The 17,036-nt window shown below is 46.6% G+C and overlaps 1 long non-coding RNA gene across 1 annotated transcript; it reads left to right on the top strand.

The window, feature by feature from the left end:
* The first annotated feature begins 540 nt into the window (after positions 1–540).
* On the top strand, positions 541–1,518 carry LOC307220745. The gene is made up of 3 exons (XR_013841075.1): positions 541–634; positions 921–993; positions 1,464–1,518. It is a non-coding gene; the product is annotated as an uncharacterized lncRNA (long non-coding RNA).
* Positions 1,519–17,036: the final 15,518 nt, after the last annotated feature.

Consider the following 17,036-nt stretch of genomic DNA (forward strand, 5'->3'; position numbering starts at 1 on the left):
CACTTTAGCTAATGGGGCCTCCTGCTGCCGCTGCGCCACCAGAGCACGATTTCTGTTCTCATCCTGAAAGTTCTTAACCTGAGGTAATATTTATGGGTTAGCAGAGTCTGTAACCTGAAGCGTATGTAACCTGAAGCGTATGTAACCTGAGGTACCACTGTATTTCCGGTAATAAACATTGCTTTCTTACTTAACAAACTCAGAGTTCCAGTGTGATTGTATGTAGTGTACGGTGTGCTCCTCCTGCAGGGATTTCGTAGCAAGTTTATGTCTGCTGCTAATGTAAACTCAAAATGCCATCACTGAGATCATCCAGTTCATCTGACCGTGTTTCATGACATGGCACGTAATTTGTTTATGGAATGCTATGCCACAAGATGTCACATCCAAGATGTACATCACTACATCTTAAAAGGGGAGTAGACAAATTAATGGAGAATCAGGCCATCAGTAACGATTGGTCATGATAGCTGTAGAGTACCTCCTTGTTCAGAGGCATTGTCTTGTTTGGTTGGTCACTGCAGAAAAGAGGATGCTGGACTAGATAGACCTTGGGTCTGATGGTGTTGCAGGGCTCCCTTACACTCTTAAGCCTGTGGATCATCCATACAAGGAATTCAGGAAGAAGCAGCAGGTGGGAAATGGTGTCCAAAAAATTTATATTTGTGTGCAATCTATGTATTCAGGAAGTGGGGGTGCTGGTTACATGTCTTTAAGTAATTCCTGATCAATATGTTGCTGATTGTCCATCTTCCTTTCATCTCAGTTCTGTGTTTCTTCCGGTTTTATTCTTCTTTGTATTTCTTTATACCAGCAGTCTGAAATAACTAGCCACAGTTCTTTTCAGTTTAAATCAAGACACTTCTGTAATGATTGGTCCGCTCTCCTTTCATACAAAATATTTAAACTTCTTCTTTAAGGAGATGGAGTTACTTTATCTGAGAACTGGAGTTTGACTTCAGTGTCAGAAACCTGCAGTTGCAACAATAAGAGGTAGAAATTTGACCCCCTCCAGGTTGAAGGTGATGTGGATTAGAAAAATAGTGTTAGAGAACCTTGCCCTGTGAAATTGTAGCCACCGCATAAATCAGCCAATAGCCTTGGCTAGCTTTTCCACAAATAACATGAAGATCTGCAGTCTCCCTGCTACTATCAGTACTGGTCATCTTGTTCACTCATAAAGAGACACCAGATGTAACTAAGGGGCCCAGAGGGAAAGTAGGAGATGAGTTAAAATTAATAATTGCAGTGGCAACAAACATGTGCTATTCTGATATGAAACGGAAACCTCTGTGATATTTGGGGGCACATTAAAAGCTCCGATAGTGCAGAAAACCTGCTGCCGACTACAAAACAACCCCACTTTCAAACACTGCTGATAACAAGAGAGCAGATGAAACTTTGACTGGATTTATGTTTTCTTCTGCTCGTTCATTCCTAGATCACTTTTTCTTTTTTTGCAGCCGCTTTGATCTACACTTCAGAAGTCCTTGTACATCTAACGGGGGGGGGGGGGGAGAGAGTTAGCAATAGATATCATCCCTATTCACTTCCTAGATGTGGTTTTCTGTCACTGCATAGTGGATGGCTTTTTAATGAATGAAAAGGATGGGGGTTTTCTTACATTTCAGTGTTAAGCCAGTTCAGGTTGTTGTGAGAGGTTTCATTTCCTGCTTCTGCATACTGAATGAAAGAGCCAGGTAGACCAGAGGGGAAATTATAATCTTCACCACCACCACCATGTGTTACTCGGGATAACGCCTTGTGCATCTGATGAAATCTGTTCCACAAAAGTTTATGCCGTAATGTGTTTGTTGCTCTTTGAAGAGCCAAAAGACTCTGCTGTTTATACATTTATAAATATATCCCTGTATCCAGAAGAAAAAAGACTGGAACATATGATAAAGTGGATTCGAGCCCATGAAAGCTTATGCCATGGTAAATTTACTAGTCTTTAAACTAGTGTCCCAAGATACTGTTGGTTTTGCTGAAACCAGCTAACCGTGCAGTCCACAGGAGCCAACTCCTAGGGGCCAAGGTCCCTTTGCCCCCCCCCATAAAATATTTGAGGGGGCTTGGGGGCCCCAAAGTTGTTGGGCATTGCCATTCAAATGGTGTTTGTGTGCCGAATCTTGTGACTGGTTACCTGCCTCCTCCTAAAATATATTATTCAAGTTGACACCCCTGGTGCAGTCCTAATCCCATCTACTCAGAAGTAAGTCCTTTCGACTTCAGTGAGGCTTGCTCCCATGTAAGTGAGGCTAGGATTGCAGCCTAACAGGGCTACCCCTCTGGAAAATAAGATTGAAAGGCATACTTAGCCTCCACAGACAAATCAATAAGTATTCATGACCAACTAAGGCTTAGTCCTGCTAATATTGTTTTTAGACTGAAAGCTTAGAAGGAATAACTGTGCTGTTAGAGCTATTAAAAATGCTCACTCATCAGCCACATTAGGACCAACCAAAATGTCAGAGCAAGGTTTCACCTTTTCCATAACTTTACTTCAGCCTTGGATGTTAAGCAAAACGGCATCTATTCTTAATAAATGTTCAGGAGAACTTGAAAGTTTCAGCCCTTATATACCCAGTCAATCACAGTCACTCTGTGGGTGAGGGCCTCTTGCAGATATCACCTTATTAGGAGGTCCATTCTGATGATACAGGGATTGGGAATTGAGTGTGGAGACACCTACACTTTACACATTGGAATTCCCTCCTGTTATATATTAGACAGGTGCCGTCTCTGTGGTATTTTCAGTGTCTAGTGAAAACCTTTCTCTTTCAACAAGCCTTTCAAGTGGAGATCTTTATCCCATACCTTATTCATATTGGAACTATTTTTAACTTTTTTTAATGTGGAAGTGGTTTTAAGGATTTTTTTATATATATGGATTGTTCTTAATTGTTTTATATATGGATTTTAAATTATTTTAACACTTGGTTTTATGGTTGTATATGTTTTCATTTCATCTTATGATATATCTGTGTATTCTGTTTATTGTTTTAACCTGCCCAGGAACCTTATGGCAGAGGGCAGGTAAGAAATCTAATAAATAAAGATATAAATAAAAGTTTGTTCACCATTCCATGACATTTGGATCGGCTCTAATTACTTAATAATGGACCAACATGACTACTTTTGTTGACCATACCTACTATTCATGATAATCCTGTTTCTCTTCAGCTGAGGAGATTTCAAACCTTCCTCTCCTGGAATGCAAACTCACAGTATGACCATGGCTGCTCAGGAGGTACATAGCGCAGCAGAATCAGAGTCTGGGAACTAGGAAATAAGAACTAGGAAAACTTGGGAATATGTAGGAAGCTGCTCTAGGTGATCATATAAGAAAAAACAGTAGGTGGAGACAGTAGTGTCACCAAGGCAGGACTTTGAGGCAGATGTTGAGAACCTCTCTCAAAAAAAAAAAAAAAAAAAAAAGAGGAAGGCCATCAAATTGAGTACTGGATTATTTTATTATTTTATTTTATTATTATTTTTTTTAAATTTTATACACTGTTTGATTGTACAAAAGCCTCAAAGAGGTTTACAAAGAAGATGAAATTATCAATTAAAAATTACAAAAATTTAAAGCCAATGCATGCAGAAAATGAACAGCTGCTTTCAGAGTAATTTCTGAAGTGGAATAATAGACATTATCATTAAAAGAGGCCCCTCCCGTAAATGCATTAGGTCTAAAAGTAGTCCACAGTAGTCTAATTGCACCACTGGGTGAAGAAAGCAACCCTATCTACTTCAATTCCCCTTTCTAAAGCTTCATTCTGGAAGAAAAAGCAATTATTAGTCCATCACAGTGGGAGAGAAGTACTGAGTTCCCTCTTCAGATGTTATTATATGCACACACAAAAAAGCAATTTCATATGTTAGCCACTCATACTTTTGCTTTCCCCCATAACATTTAAAGTCACTTAAAATACCATAGTTACATTTGCACAGCACTTATAAATTTCCTACACTGGAATCACTACCCTCTAGAAGAGAAACATGCAAAACATATGTAGGTTGCCATGTATGATTATCACACAAGCACAGAGTTTGCAAGATGCACATGGAGGGCACACATGCTGCAAAGCTGAGACCAAAGGTGGTTTCTGGTATGTGCATATTCAGAAAAAATAGATGTGAGTGGAGGTGATTGTACGCAGGGAGCAGAAAACTTGTAACATATGAGTGGCCCTTGGATGCAGTTGTTCTGGGGGGAATGATGCTTAAAAAATAATAATTAAGCCACATCCTATGCACCAGCTATCCGACTTCTGAGGATTTTTACAAATAATTTAGGAAATGTAGCTGTGACATGTCTCCCGCACCTCATGCTTTTTACATCTTTACTTGACGTTGCTTGAAATTGGCATTGATTCCCATTGAAGTTACTTCCAGGAGGACCTGATAAAAGTGGCATAAAAACTATTCCACCATATACCCAATCAAACCGTAAACCTAACAAATCAAGTGCCTAAGCAAACAAATAATCAGAGCCTTCCACGTTGCATGAGGTTACCCAACTTTTCTTCTTGTTTAATTCTAGTACAGTATGTTGAATTGTGGGGGGTGGGGGTGGCATAAATTCAGACAGGGCGCGCGCTGAAACTTGCAACGATTTCCTTAGCAACATTGTTTTTGCTGAGCGATTCCACTTCCCAGAGTTACTTCCCGCTGTAGAATGAAAAACTTTAACCCAAATGGCAACAGTGGAGAGACTCGCTTTGCCCCAGCCATGTGCTGTGGAACGTGGAACAAGCGGTATCCCCTACGCTGATATACTGTTCAAAACAATATTTGTGCGCAACACGGACAAAATTCTACCGGATCTCCTCGCCGTGTATAAGAGCTGGATTCAGGAGGACCAGGGAATGTGGACTTTTTGCATGGCAATGCAACTCCCAGCTGGAGTTGTGGGCTCTGCACATCCGAATATAATAACCAAAGCACGGGTGCATAAGGTGTACACTGATCAGAGTTGCCTCCTGCAACATCTCTGCAACCCCAAGAGCAGAAGCCGGGAAGCCTGGAGAACTTGAGACGTCTCACGCGATTGGCTGCGCGCCCCCTTTCTATACGTCCAATGCTACGTCTTCAACTTGTTTCTCTCGGTGAAAGTCGCTTAAGCGAATAACAGGAGGCGTGCAGAGACTCGCAGGGCTTCCATCAGATAAGGTGCCCAAATACTTCGCTCCTCATCATCCCATACACGCATAACGTTCATCTCGGCTCCTTTGTCCTAGGATGGATCCGTAGCCGCCCAGCTGATTATGGGCCGAGATTAAGATGGCATTAATCAGCTGATCGGTTAAGATTCATATAGCATATCTGAAGTGATTTAGCATCGTGTGGAGCAAAGGAAGGTCGTGGCTACCAAATGCCGATCGTTTTTATTGTCTCCATAATTCATAAACGCTGGGGAGGAGAGCATCAGTTCAGTGACTGGAAGCATCGATTCCTTAACGCCTAAATTAACATTTTGATCTGAACTGTTTCACCCCATTTAGAAAGTTTTGTTACGTTCGCTCTCTTTTTCTTCTCTTTAGATCGGATTCCTCTTTCCACTGCTGTGGTTGTGGACTCCGTAATAAAAATCTTTAAATAGTCAGGTGCTTGGCGTCCTGTGGCCATTTTAATTGGCTAATCCACCAGGCAAAAACTAGATTCTTAATCTCCGAACATTTAAGGGATAGGTAGAACTGTAGTAGTAGTAGTAATAATAATAGCAACAACAGCAGCAGCAAGTCAGCAGCCTAACAAAGTTAAATAGTTGCATCGCCTTGTTTTTGCATAAAACAAGTATTTGTCCATCAATTTTTTTTTTATCTTCTTCTTTTCTTAGTTCTGCGCACAGACCACTTTAGGGCAACTACAGTTTGGGTTTCAGCTCTCTCAAATCCCAGCCGTCCCGTTTAACTACCTTGTGGCTCTCTGTCTGCAAGGGTGTTCAAAGATTAAATTCCTAGTGCTCTCCGTATTCAACCTGCTTTGCAGATTCTCTTTTCCTCGACTCTTAAAGGAGAGAAAATAGAAAGTGGGATCTAACTGCGGAGGGGATAAAACTGCGGAGCCTCGGTTCGCTTTTCCCATTTCCCACATCGACTTGTTTCCAGGCTGGGCCTCTCTGAAGTCCAGACCCAGGCAAATTCCTACCTGAGAGCGAAAAGCGCAAGACTCCTGGAGCCCAATTCTCGTAAAGCAATGTATGGATTATCATTCGTAAACGGATCTCACATTCGCCCTCGGCTGTGTTTTCCCCCTGAGCCAAGACGCAGCTGCAGGTTCGGGAGGGCTGCGCTCCTGGAACTCTGCCCGAAATCTACTTGCAGGTCGCTCCCTGCTAAGTTTACTCAGGATTTCCATAGGACTTGCTTAGGTTTGCAGTATATTTAGGAAACAAATCCCACTGAACTCGGTAAAAATCTATTTAGGAATGGTCTGTGGGTGATCTTGGTCCGAATGGTACATTCAGAAGGATTAACAGCGCACAGCTATCCAAATGGTTAGTGTAGAATTAGGGGCGCGGAGGGGGTGCTAATCAAATCCATGCCTTTTGCGAGTATGGGGGGCGGGGGGCTGGCGGAGGAGTTAGAAGAGACTTGCTTCCAATTCATGGTTCACGGTAAAAGAAAGCAGCCCTTACCACGTCTTCCTTTCCCAATAGGAATAAATAAGCCTAAAATATTTTCATGCTTCTGGGACGAGGTCCAGAGATTATACAAATGTTGTTGTTTAGAAAACTCAATAAATTGAATTAAAGTAGCAAAGCTCTCTTGCAGCCTGTAATGCACGTTTCGCAATGTAAAGCCTGCATTCTTAGGTTTTGCTCTCGAAGGACGTGGGAAGCAACTTAAAGGCAAGCGATTCGATTTAACGGGGGTCTGACGTCGATCTGGATTGTTCAGTAGAGTAGTACGTTAGGAACAGCAAGCGCGGAAAGGCAAGTAACTACAAAGTTCCCGGGATTTGACTTCACCAGAAACTCGAACGCAGGAAATACGTGTAAATCCAGATACTCCGCCTGGACTCATTTGGGGATCAAAGGATGAGTTATATAGAGAAGCTGCGGGCTGTTCCGGGAGCCTTTTTCCTCTCGGGAAAGAGGCGGCCAGGTGGGCGAGGATTTTAGCTGTAGTGACAGATTCTGCGGCGCAGGAGCTTATTTACATTCGCCATAACCACGCCCCTTCTAAGACTGTATAGAGCAAAAGTTGATCTCCAGTCATGTAGACATGAAGGCTTCAAGATCAAGCCAAACTTTTTCTCATCGCCATCCCTCCTCCAACTTTACTGAGCATCACCCCGCCTAGCGAAGAGTTCTGATAGTCTCAGAAGCTTGCTCCCTGGTTTGTTACATTTTCATTGGTGGTAATAAAGGCGCTGGGGATTTCCCAAAGTAAAAGTAGCAGTTTAGCTGGGGACCAAGAGCAATCTGCAGTCGCTCCTCTTCTTCCCGTGGGGGTGTCTCGTCTGAAGTCGAGAATCTGAATATCCCGGGGGAAATTGTGGTCTACTTTCTGGGTGAAGAAGGTGTTAGTCCTGTTTGTTCCTAACTCAATCCCATCCCGAGACCATATAACACCGGTCTTGAAAGACCTACATTGGCTCCCAGTACCTTTCCTAGCACAATTCCAAATGTTGGTGCTGACCTTTAAAGCCCTAAAAGGCCTCGATTCAGTATACCTGAAGGAGCGTCTCCACGCCCATCGTTCTACCCGGACACTGAGGTCCAGCGCTGAGCGCCTTCTGACGGTTCCCTCACTGCGAGAAGTGAAGTTACAGGGCACCAGACAGAGGGCCTTCTCGGTAGTGGCGCCCGCCCTGTGGAACGCCCTCCCACCAGACGTCAAAGAGAACAACAAATACCTGACTTTCAGAAGACATCTGAAGGCAGCCCTGTTTAGGGAAGCTTTTAATGTTTGATGCATTACTGTATTTTAATATTTTGTTGGAAGCCACCCAGAGTGGCTGGGGAAGCCAGATAAATAAAGAAGAAGAAGAAGAAGAAGAAGAAGAAGAAGAAGAAGAAGAAGAAGAAGAAGAAGAAGAAGAAGAAGAAGAACCCTACAGACCGTGGAAGGTCCGCTGCTGCACCTCGGGACCAACAATGCCAGGTGATGGGGAGCAGGCAAACAGGCCCGCCCTCAACATCTGATCCACTGGTCCACCCCATCTTTTATTTCTTCATCGTCAGGGATGGAGACGCTCCTTGTGTTATTTTTTACTTTAAAAACGTTTTATTATTTCTACAACAGATTTAGTGCTGCCACCTAAGAGACCCAGGTTCAAATCCCCCACTCAGCCACAAAGCTCTCTAGGCGGCCTTGGGCCAGACACAGTCTCTCTCCGCTTAGCCTTCCTCGCTGGGCTGTTGTGGTGAGGATAAAACTGAAGAGCGGGCATTCCGCGTGTCGGCCACCTTTGAGCTCCTGGGAGGAAAGACGGGAGTATTAAGGGAAATCATAAATGTGCTTAGCCTCGGGGCAGCAGAAGCAACTCAGTTGTATTCCTCTAGTCTACAGAGTGCGATGATTTATGCGAGAGCAAAAGGAGAAGCTGTGTGCTCAGAGTGCTTCTTTTTTTTTAATTCGGGGTTGGCAATTTCGGGAACGAAGAAGCAGTGGAACGGCTGGGGAAAAGATGTGCTTTTAACGGTGTGCTTCGCAATTGACATGGGTCACCTTAAAGGGAGGAGCCGTCAAACCACTAAACCCAGAATTACCTATATGCGACACGGATGGGATTGGGTCTCGTTGTGCTGAGGACCGCAGCTTGCATCAGACACGCCTCTCGGTTTTTTGCTCTCTCATCTCTGAATCGCCAACACTTCTGCAAGCTAAATGTGTGAACCTTCCCCCTGAAAAGCACAGCAATGATTTAATGAAAAGAGGCTACACGTGGTGTTTGACCCTTAAGAGGTATTTCGCCCTGTATCACCGGGCGACTTGGCAAGCCGTCTGGGCATGTGTGAATAATCAGCTGTCGCCCTCGTGTAAATTGAAAGAAGGGCACCGCTTCTTCCAAGCTCTGAATCCCTCGTTTCCTTTTGATTTCAGGACACACACAGGTCTATGAGAACAGTAATGCACTTAAGTAATTTTAGACTGGGGACTTAAAGGTCTAAAAGCCCCCTCCCATCTTAATATGGCAACGGATATTGTTTCTCTTGCTTCAAAACGTAACCAGACAGACCTGCTGCGGGGCAGAGACCTGAGACGCAAATCGAGTTGCTTCAGAAAAGTCTCAGCTGGGTAAATGAAGCTGCCTCAAAAATTATTAGGTGTCAAAATTATTGAGAGCCAGTGTGGTGTACTGGTTAAGAGCGGTAGTCTCGTAATCTGGGGATCCGGGTTCGTGTCTCTGCTCCCCCACATGCAGCTGCTGGGTGACCTTGGGCCAGTCACACTTCTCTGAAGTCTCTCAGCCCCACTCACCTCACAGAGTGTTTGTTGTGGGGGAGGAAGGGAAAGGAGAATGTTAGCCGCTTTGAGACTCCTTAAAGGGAGTGAAAGGCGGGATATCAAATCCAAACTCTTCTCTTCAAAGGGCTTGATTTGTACCAGCGCCCAACCACATAGTCTGTTTTCCGCATGAGAGCCCAGTTCTGGGATATATGAAGAGTGTATCTGAGCATGGGCAGAGAGCACTTGTGCCCACCATACTGGCTTAAAATCATCTAACTCTACGCGAGTCCTGATGGGAAAATATAAACCCTATTTAGTGACCTAACACGGGTGTTTAAGCCACGAGCAAATGTGGTTTAATGTTGTTTTTCCTTGGGCAAGTAGTTTGAGAGTTTTTATTCAAACGCAGCTTGGCAGCGCTATGAAATCGAAAGCGTGGAGATTCTTCTAAGAATCTCTGTTTGAGTTGCAGCAGAAGCCGGGAATCTGGATTAAATGGACCAGAAGCAGGTTAGGGAGCAGATGGGACCTCTGCAGCTTGTTGGTTCCCAGGCTGTCGCGCTGGGAGTTTTTGCAGGAAGCGCGAACTTTTGAGGTCTGCGCAGGAGAGGCTTCAGCCGAGCTCCACGCGCTGAGACCTAGATCCAACCTCCCAAGCAGAAACGCATCTGGGAAACGCGCAAAGCTTCAGCGGAGACAACAGGTCCATTCAAAAGACAACGTGGGATGAACTGAGCTGCAGTCCACGGGTGTCCCTCTGGGCAAATGAGCCGAGGCCATTTTGCCTTCAGTCTTTACAGCTTTATACATTTTGACACTTATTCAAACCCACGCATAAACCAGCCCTGAATCATGTTGCTATAGGGAAAAATTGCTAGCAAAAAACGGGATAACAGACGCCAGAGCATCTATACTGTATTGGATTGTTGCTACAGCGCCATCAAAGTAGGACAGGACAGTCAGATTAATTTGTTTGCTTTCACACGTGTATATGTAATGGTTATTTCTTCACAGTTCTTTTCTATGCGTGTTTATTTCGAATTCAGGTCGCTGTGTATAATGGGCTTAATTCCTAAGGGAGTAAGCCTTGTGTTGCGACTTTTATTTCTACGGGTGTTTACTTGGGAGTAAGTCCTCTCGAGCTCAGTAGGGCCTGCTTCTGAGTAGGCACGCTTAGCGTAAGTCATTTTCAGAGTAGGCCCATTGAAACCAATTGCCTTAATTTAGTCGTGGCTAACTTGATTTCAGTGGGTCTGAGTATGGCTTAGTCGGAGACCACGGTCCTGCTCCTGTTGTACTAAAAAACAGCCACGTGTGTTTATCATATTTAACCGTTTCCAAATATTTTAAAAATACATTTTTATTTGTATTATAAAGAGAGTAAAAGAGCTGTCACGACACCCCTTTTAGAAAGGAATTCAAGGGGGTTAATAAGACCCAACTCGGAAAGGGAAGCTCAGGTAATCAGAGCTTGGTTTTAAAACTGAAGGGGGCTGGAGTTCAGCCAGAGGGGCGACCTTGCTCTTGATTCCAGGTGTCTGAGCAGCAGGGCCGGATTTGTAGAAAGAGAGAAGCACTCTGCACATGCCTGGATGCACGCCCATCTTTCTTAGGCCCTCACGTCTCCCTCCAACTCAAAAGGCGTTCTAATCCGAGGGCTGTGCTCTGGCTCCTTACCTGGAGACGAGTTCACCTGCTGTAGGAATTGCTACACCTTTGTCCCGGGTTGGCTAGCGGGAAATAGCATTTGCGTCATTGGCTGCAGGGTAAGGAGCTACTACAGTACTGTATATAACCGGGCACACCCAGTTGGTGCCCTCGCTCTGTCCTTAGGGCTTGTTTCTCCCCCCCCCCCGTCTGTCCTTCAATCCGCTCATCAGTCCCCATGGAAAGTCTTGCGGTACCTTAAGAACGTAGAACAGAAGAAAAACCCGCTGGATCGGGCCAATGGCCCTTCTCCTCCAGCGTCGTGGTAGCGCAGTGGCCAACCAGATGCGGGGGGGGGGGAACCCGCAAGCAGACTTCGAGGACAGGAGCCCTTCTCCTCCTGTGGTTTCCATTTTATTTATTAGATTTATATACCGCTGTTCATCATAAGATCTCAGGGCATTGTTGCCTCCCAGCTAATAGTAATCGATAGCCCCCCTTTTCCTTAGCCCTCCTACCTAATCCCCTTGTAAAGTCATTTAGGTTGGGGACCATCACTACCTCCTATACAGTTTAACTATGAGCTGCCCTGAAGAAATATACTGTACCACCTTTTGCGAGTTCTAGAGTTATGAGAGAGGGAATAAAGCTTTTCTCTAAGCGCTTTCTCCATGCAATGCATACTTCTGCAAACTTCTCTCCCTTCACCTATTTCACAATAGGCGCCGATCCTTGCCGAGCATCCTTTCGGGGCTGCTTCAGAACAGCGTTTTTGTCTTGTCTCAGGTATGCCATCCTATTGTGTATTCAGAAATAAGTCGCTCCGAACTCAATGGCTGCAATCCTAACCCCACTTTACCAGAGAGTAAGCACCATTGAATTCGATAGGACTAACTTCTGAGTAGACATTTTGCGCTTGGGACATCAACTCTATGCCCTGCCAGCGTCCAAACGAAGACATGTTTACTCAAGAAGTAATTAAGTGGCACTGAAATCAATGGGCCTTCTTGCTCCCGGAGAAGCAAGCACAGGAAAGCAAGGCGCACTCAGCTCAGTCTGCAACCCCAAATGCACTTTATTGGGAGTAAGATCCAGCGAGCTCTGTGGGGCTTACTTCCGAGTAGGCATTTATTGGAGCGCGCTGTCCGACTCAGCCCTTTTGAATTCCACAGGATTTATTTCGGAGGGGATCGCGCTGTCCCTTAGTCCTGCGAAATGCTGGTCCCGAGCCCTTCTTTATCAATATCTATGTAGATAAAAGTCTCTATAGAGTGGCTCGATTCTCTCTGGTCTGGATCCTTAGTCTTTCGTGCTGTGGTTTTAAATACACACAACTCCCCGCGCCGCAAGGGGCACAAAATAACCTAAATACAGTGACCGGGGATCCTCAGCCTTAGTATCAGCTAGCGAGGAAGTGCAAGAGTGAGCCGGAGCTCCGCCCAGCCGCTTCTTTCTCGCGTGTTAGGGAAGCATCCTGAGCCTTTTCTGCCCCTTCCGCGAGCCGCAAAGCAAACAGATGCCTCCAGGGGGCGCTGGAGCTCTTCGTTTCCCTGCTGCTGCTGCTGCTGCTGCTGCTGCTTCCTAAGCGGACCTGGACAGCCGCTAACCTCCCCGCTTCCCTGCCTTGGCCCCCCAGCCGAGCGCCCCGCAGGCCTTTCGTGTCCCCCTGCCCACCCTGCGGGCTCCGTCCCCGGTGCTCAGGAGTTGTCCTGCTCCCCTCGCCGGCTTCCTCTGGTCCTGCCTGGACCCCTGCAGAGGAGGGCAGGGGCGAGAGGAAGGGGGGGCGCGCGCGCCGGCGCTGCGCAAAGCAGGCAAGTAAGTGGCCGCGTTGCGCGCGCCCGCCGCACCAGGCAGCTTGACAAGCCGGGGAAACGACGCGCCGGGAAACTGCCCAGGCGCCGGGTGATTCCGCCTGATATTTTATTTTATTTTATTTTATTTTATTTTATTTTATTTTATTTTATTTTATTTTATTGAGTCGGAGGCTGATGTCTATTTAAACCTATTTATTTATTCATTTTATTTTATCTATTTGGGCCTAACCGCCTTGGGCAGCTGACTACTAGCTGCCTGCCTCTACATCCGTCCTCTTCTCACTACCTGGTGTCCCACCCACCCACCCGGCTCAGCCAGCCTGCCTAGTGGTCAGGGATAATCGTCGTCGGTGGAGCCCAGCAGAAAAGGTCTCGGAAGGTCACGCAGGTTTCCCCAGGGCTGGTCTTGCGAACGGTGCGCCTTCCAAGGCCTAGAGCGCGTCGCTCCGACCCAGTGTCTCCTAGCTTTTAAGAAAAGCGTAGCGGCGAGAGAGCTTCCGAGCATGGGCAGAGCGCCTTCCGCTCGTCGGGGTGCGAATCCCACACCGCCCTCGCCACCTAGGAGATCAGGGCAGAAAGTGGAGCGAGGAAAAGGGCCCGGCGCGCGCCTTCTTGATCTTGCAAAAGGAAGCGGTGCGCTTTTCGGTTTGAAACCTCCCTGCCTCCCCTCTTCCCTGCAGGACTCCGGATCGGGCTTCCTGGGTGGCATCGCCAAAGGGGGAAACACCAGCTCTGCGAGAAGGGGGTCCCGCTGCGTTTGCATTGCTGCCCCCAGGCTCGCGGGGGGGGGGGAGGGAGAAGCGGGCTGGGGGCGAGCAAGGGGTGTGCGCGCTGCTTGGATGGGAAAAGTCAGCCCCAGCGAGCGAAAGCGGCGGGTTTAGAGTGGGATGCCCTTCCCACCTCATTGCCCTTGGAAAGGAACGCAGCCAAGGCCGGATCCGCTCCCGGCGGGTCTCCTCCGGCTCCTGATTCCCTGACAGCGGCCACCGGTGAGGACTTGCAGCCGCTTCCCCAGCGCGCGGACTGGCTTCGGGAGCGCCTTCTTGCTTGGAAGTAGAAAGTTCTGCTGCAGCCAAAGCGAGCAGTTGCTTCCTGGTCCTGGGTTCCAATCCTGGGCACAAGAAGTTCCTCGGGTGGCCCGGGGCCTGCCTCTCTCTCTCTCTCTCTCTCTCTCTCTCACCCCCGCCCTAATCCCCTCGACCTAACCTATCTCACAAACTTGTTGTGAAGATAACACGGAGACACACACCTCTCCCTCTACCATCATCCGCAGCTCCCTTGCGCACTCAAATGCCCCGCAGAGATTGCGCACCGAGAGAGTGCGGAGTCTTCCTCCCAAGGTGTAGGATGCCGCCGGTCTCGACTGCGCCCAATGGGGCTTCCTCGCAAGTAAGTGTGCGGGCTCAACTTCGTCCATTCAGAACCAACAGGACAGGTCCCAAATCAACTCTACAGTATTTAGGGACTGGGAGGCCGAAGCAGTCGTGCATTTGTTTGCGTGTGTTTGTTGTCGTTGCTGTTTAGCGGCAGACCGTAGGAAACAAACATCAACACCATTTCAAACGTCCAATGGATTCGACCCGACTTTGCACCAGATGCTGGGATTCGCTTTTAGCGTCTGAAAGAGTGAGCGGAAAGTCTCTGTTTGGGAAACCAGAGCGAAGGAAAAGCAAAATTTGCTAGCTCTCACCCAGCTTCTGCCCCGCTGAGGCACCTGTTGTGCCTTGTAAATTAAAACAGTCTAAGCCCAAGGATTGGGGCCCAAAACATTGTGCTCTCATCGTCGCCGTTGCTCTCTACTACTTGCGACTTTGATAGTGGCATAGAGGCAACGGCAGATTATTATTATTATTATTATTATTAGCCTCAGCAGCAGGAGCAACCTCGTGAATTGTTTTGCTGATTCCTTCTTTCACTCCAGTGCCAATACCTTACCCAGCCACTGTAATCCGTGGGTGATTTTGTTTTCTATTATTGCTGAACCTACATAATATGGAATCTAGAAATAACAGCGGGGAAAGATGGTCAATATATTTCCTCTCTCTTTTCATTTTTTTTTTTTGGGGGGGGGGGGACCCAACCACCATGGAGCGCCGATGGGAATTTAATTTATTATGGCTAAAGGGAGTCAATATTGCGCGGGGTGCGGGGCAGAGACCTTTGCCGGCGACGAGAATTTCGCTCAGATCCTGCTGCTCTCCGGACATGGGTTATATTTTTAAAATGATAAAAGGTTGGGATTGTTCTTCCTAACTTACGTAGCCATGCCAACACATCGCAGCTATGGCCACGCATGCATTTATCGAATAAATATAGCGTAGCCTCGCCCGGTGGCTCGCTCCTGTTTCTCCGCGCCGTCCTCCGTTCCCGTTTGGAGTCAGCTGTCGAGGGAAGAAGTCTCACTCTGCGCCCATGGTGCTGTTGCCAAAGGCCGCTGGCGCGCAGGAGCAGAGCCACTCTCCATGGAACTGAATGAGAAGGTTCCTTAGGACTGCAGCCATTGGGGTCAAGGGGCCAAGATGATGGCCAGGCAGTCCCTTTAACCCCGAAGTTGGGGACGATAAAATTGTCTCGCTGTCTGCCCTGATCGTGCATTCACATCCATTATTATTTTCCTTCCCACCCCTTATTTTCCTGCTCATTGCCATTCTCCCCCCGCCGCCACTGCTCCCTCCGCCCTCTGCATCTTCCTTCTCAGTTTCTAATCATCTCCTGTTTTCTTTTCTGTGCAGGGAAATTCAGGAATCCTAATTGCTTTAGGACACGAACGGATCCTTCAATGCCCACTCAGTTCCTTATCAATAGGAGACTGGAAACAGGGAGATCTGGGGTTTTTTTTTTTCGTTGCCTCACTCAGCATCTCACATTTTCCAAAGTTTCCATCACTGGCGTGTTTATGGAGAGTATTTGTTTCGCGCTCACCGTTTGAACCAAACGCGCTTTCGCATCTGGCCCATTTGCCCGAGATCTCCCTTTCTCTCTCTCCCCTAGCTCTTAAGCAGCACGATCTTGCTCCAAGTCCCGAGAGGTGGAGGGTGATGCGGGCTGTGTGTGTGTGTGTGTGTGTGTGCGCGCGCGCGCGCGCCTTTTAACGTCATTTCGCCATGTGGATTGTTTTAGGTTTCAGGGAGCCGGTCCTGCACGGTTCCGTCTGGGGGGTATAATCAGCCCTCCGCGCTGCGCTCCGTGTCATTAATGAGTAGTTAACAAATATTCGTCTAAAATGCCGCTTGCATGCAGGGAAAAAGGAGCCCGACCGCAACTTAACCACGAACAGTAATGTGTTTCTATTTATCCAGGGGCTCAAGTTAAACAACCTGTGATTGGTCACTTGGGATAAGTAAAAACAACAACAACATAAAAAATCCCTCTTAAACTGAAAAGGAGGAAAAGTGGTAGCAAAAGCCCCCGAGGTCCCTATAATCTGAATGCATATGCTTCCAACAATTAAATGTATATAAAATATATTTTTATGTATATATATTTGGGGGAACTTTCTCATCTAACAGAGCAAAAGCATTTCCGAATTATAGTCACTCGGGAAGTTTAAAAACTACTTTTCAATATTTTCCTAGATGCGATATATTTTTATTTACAGTATTTCGCCCAGGTAATGTTGGCGGTTCCTTGGGATTCACCTGTTTCGGGTAGAAGAAAATCGTTTGCTCACGAAAGCCACGTTTTGAGAGAGGATTTCTTCAGCTGGGAGATGATGATGATGATGACACTAATACTTTGAAATGGCTATGACAAAGTGGCGCCCTATAATTTTGTTTTAAAAACACAATTCTCTCGGGAACCTTACATTCTAACAAATTAAATAAAGAAGAGGCAAAGGAAGGGGTGGGAGAGAAAAGAGGGGAGGGAAAATATAGGATTAGATAATTCAAAGAAGCCTTCTAAACTATCGCGTTCTCATTGATCTGCTTCACATGAAGCAGGAAAAAATCGTTAATGGTCTGAAGGTATTACTCGGAGTGTATAGAGAACATATAGCCAGCATATTTAGTCCATGAAAACGGTGTCTTGGACACGTTCAACTTCTAGGGCTTAGCCTGAGAGACAGCTACCGAAGTTTCTGCAGTTGGAGTAGCCAGAAGCATTAAGGAAGGAAGATCTTGATTTATGCACTGATCGTGTTTTCTCAAAGGGGAAAAAGTCACCTTAG

Source organism: Podarcis cretensis (genome assembly GCF_951804945.1).
Source record: "Podarcis cretensis genome assembly, chromosome: 7".
In the NCBI taxonomy this organism is placed as follows: Eukaryota; Metazoa; Chordata; class Lepidosauria; order Squamata; family Lacertidae; genus Podarcis; species Podarcis cretensis.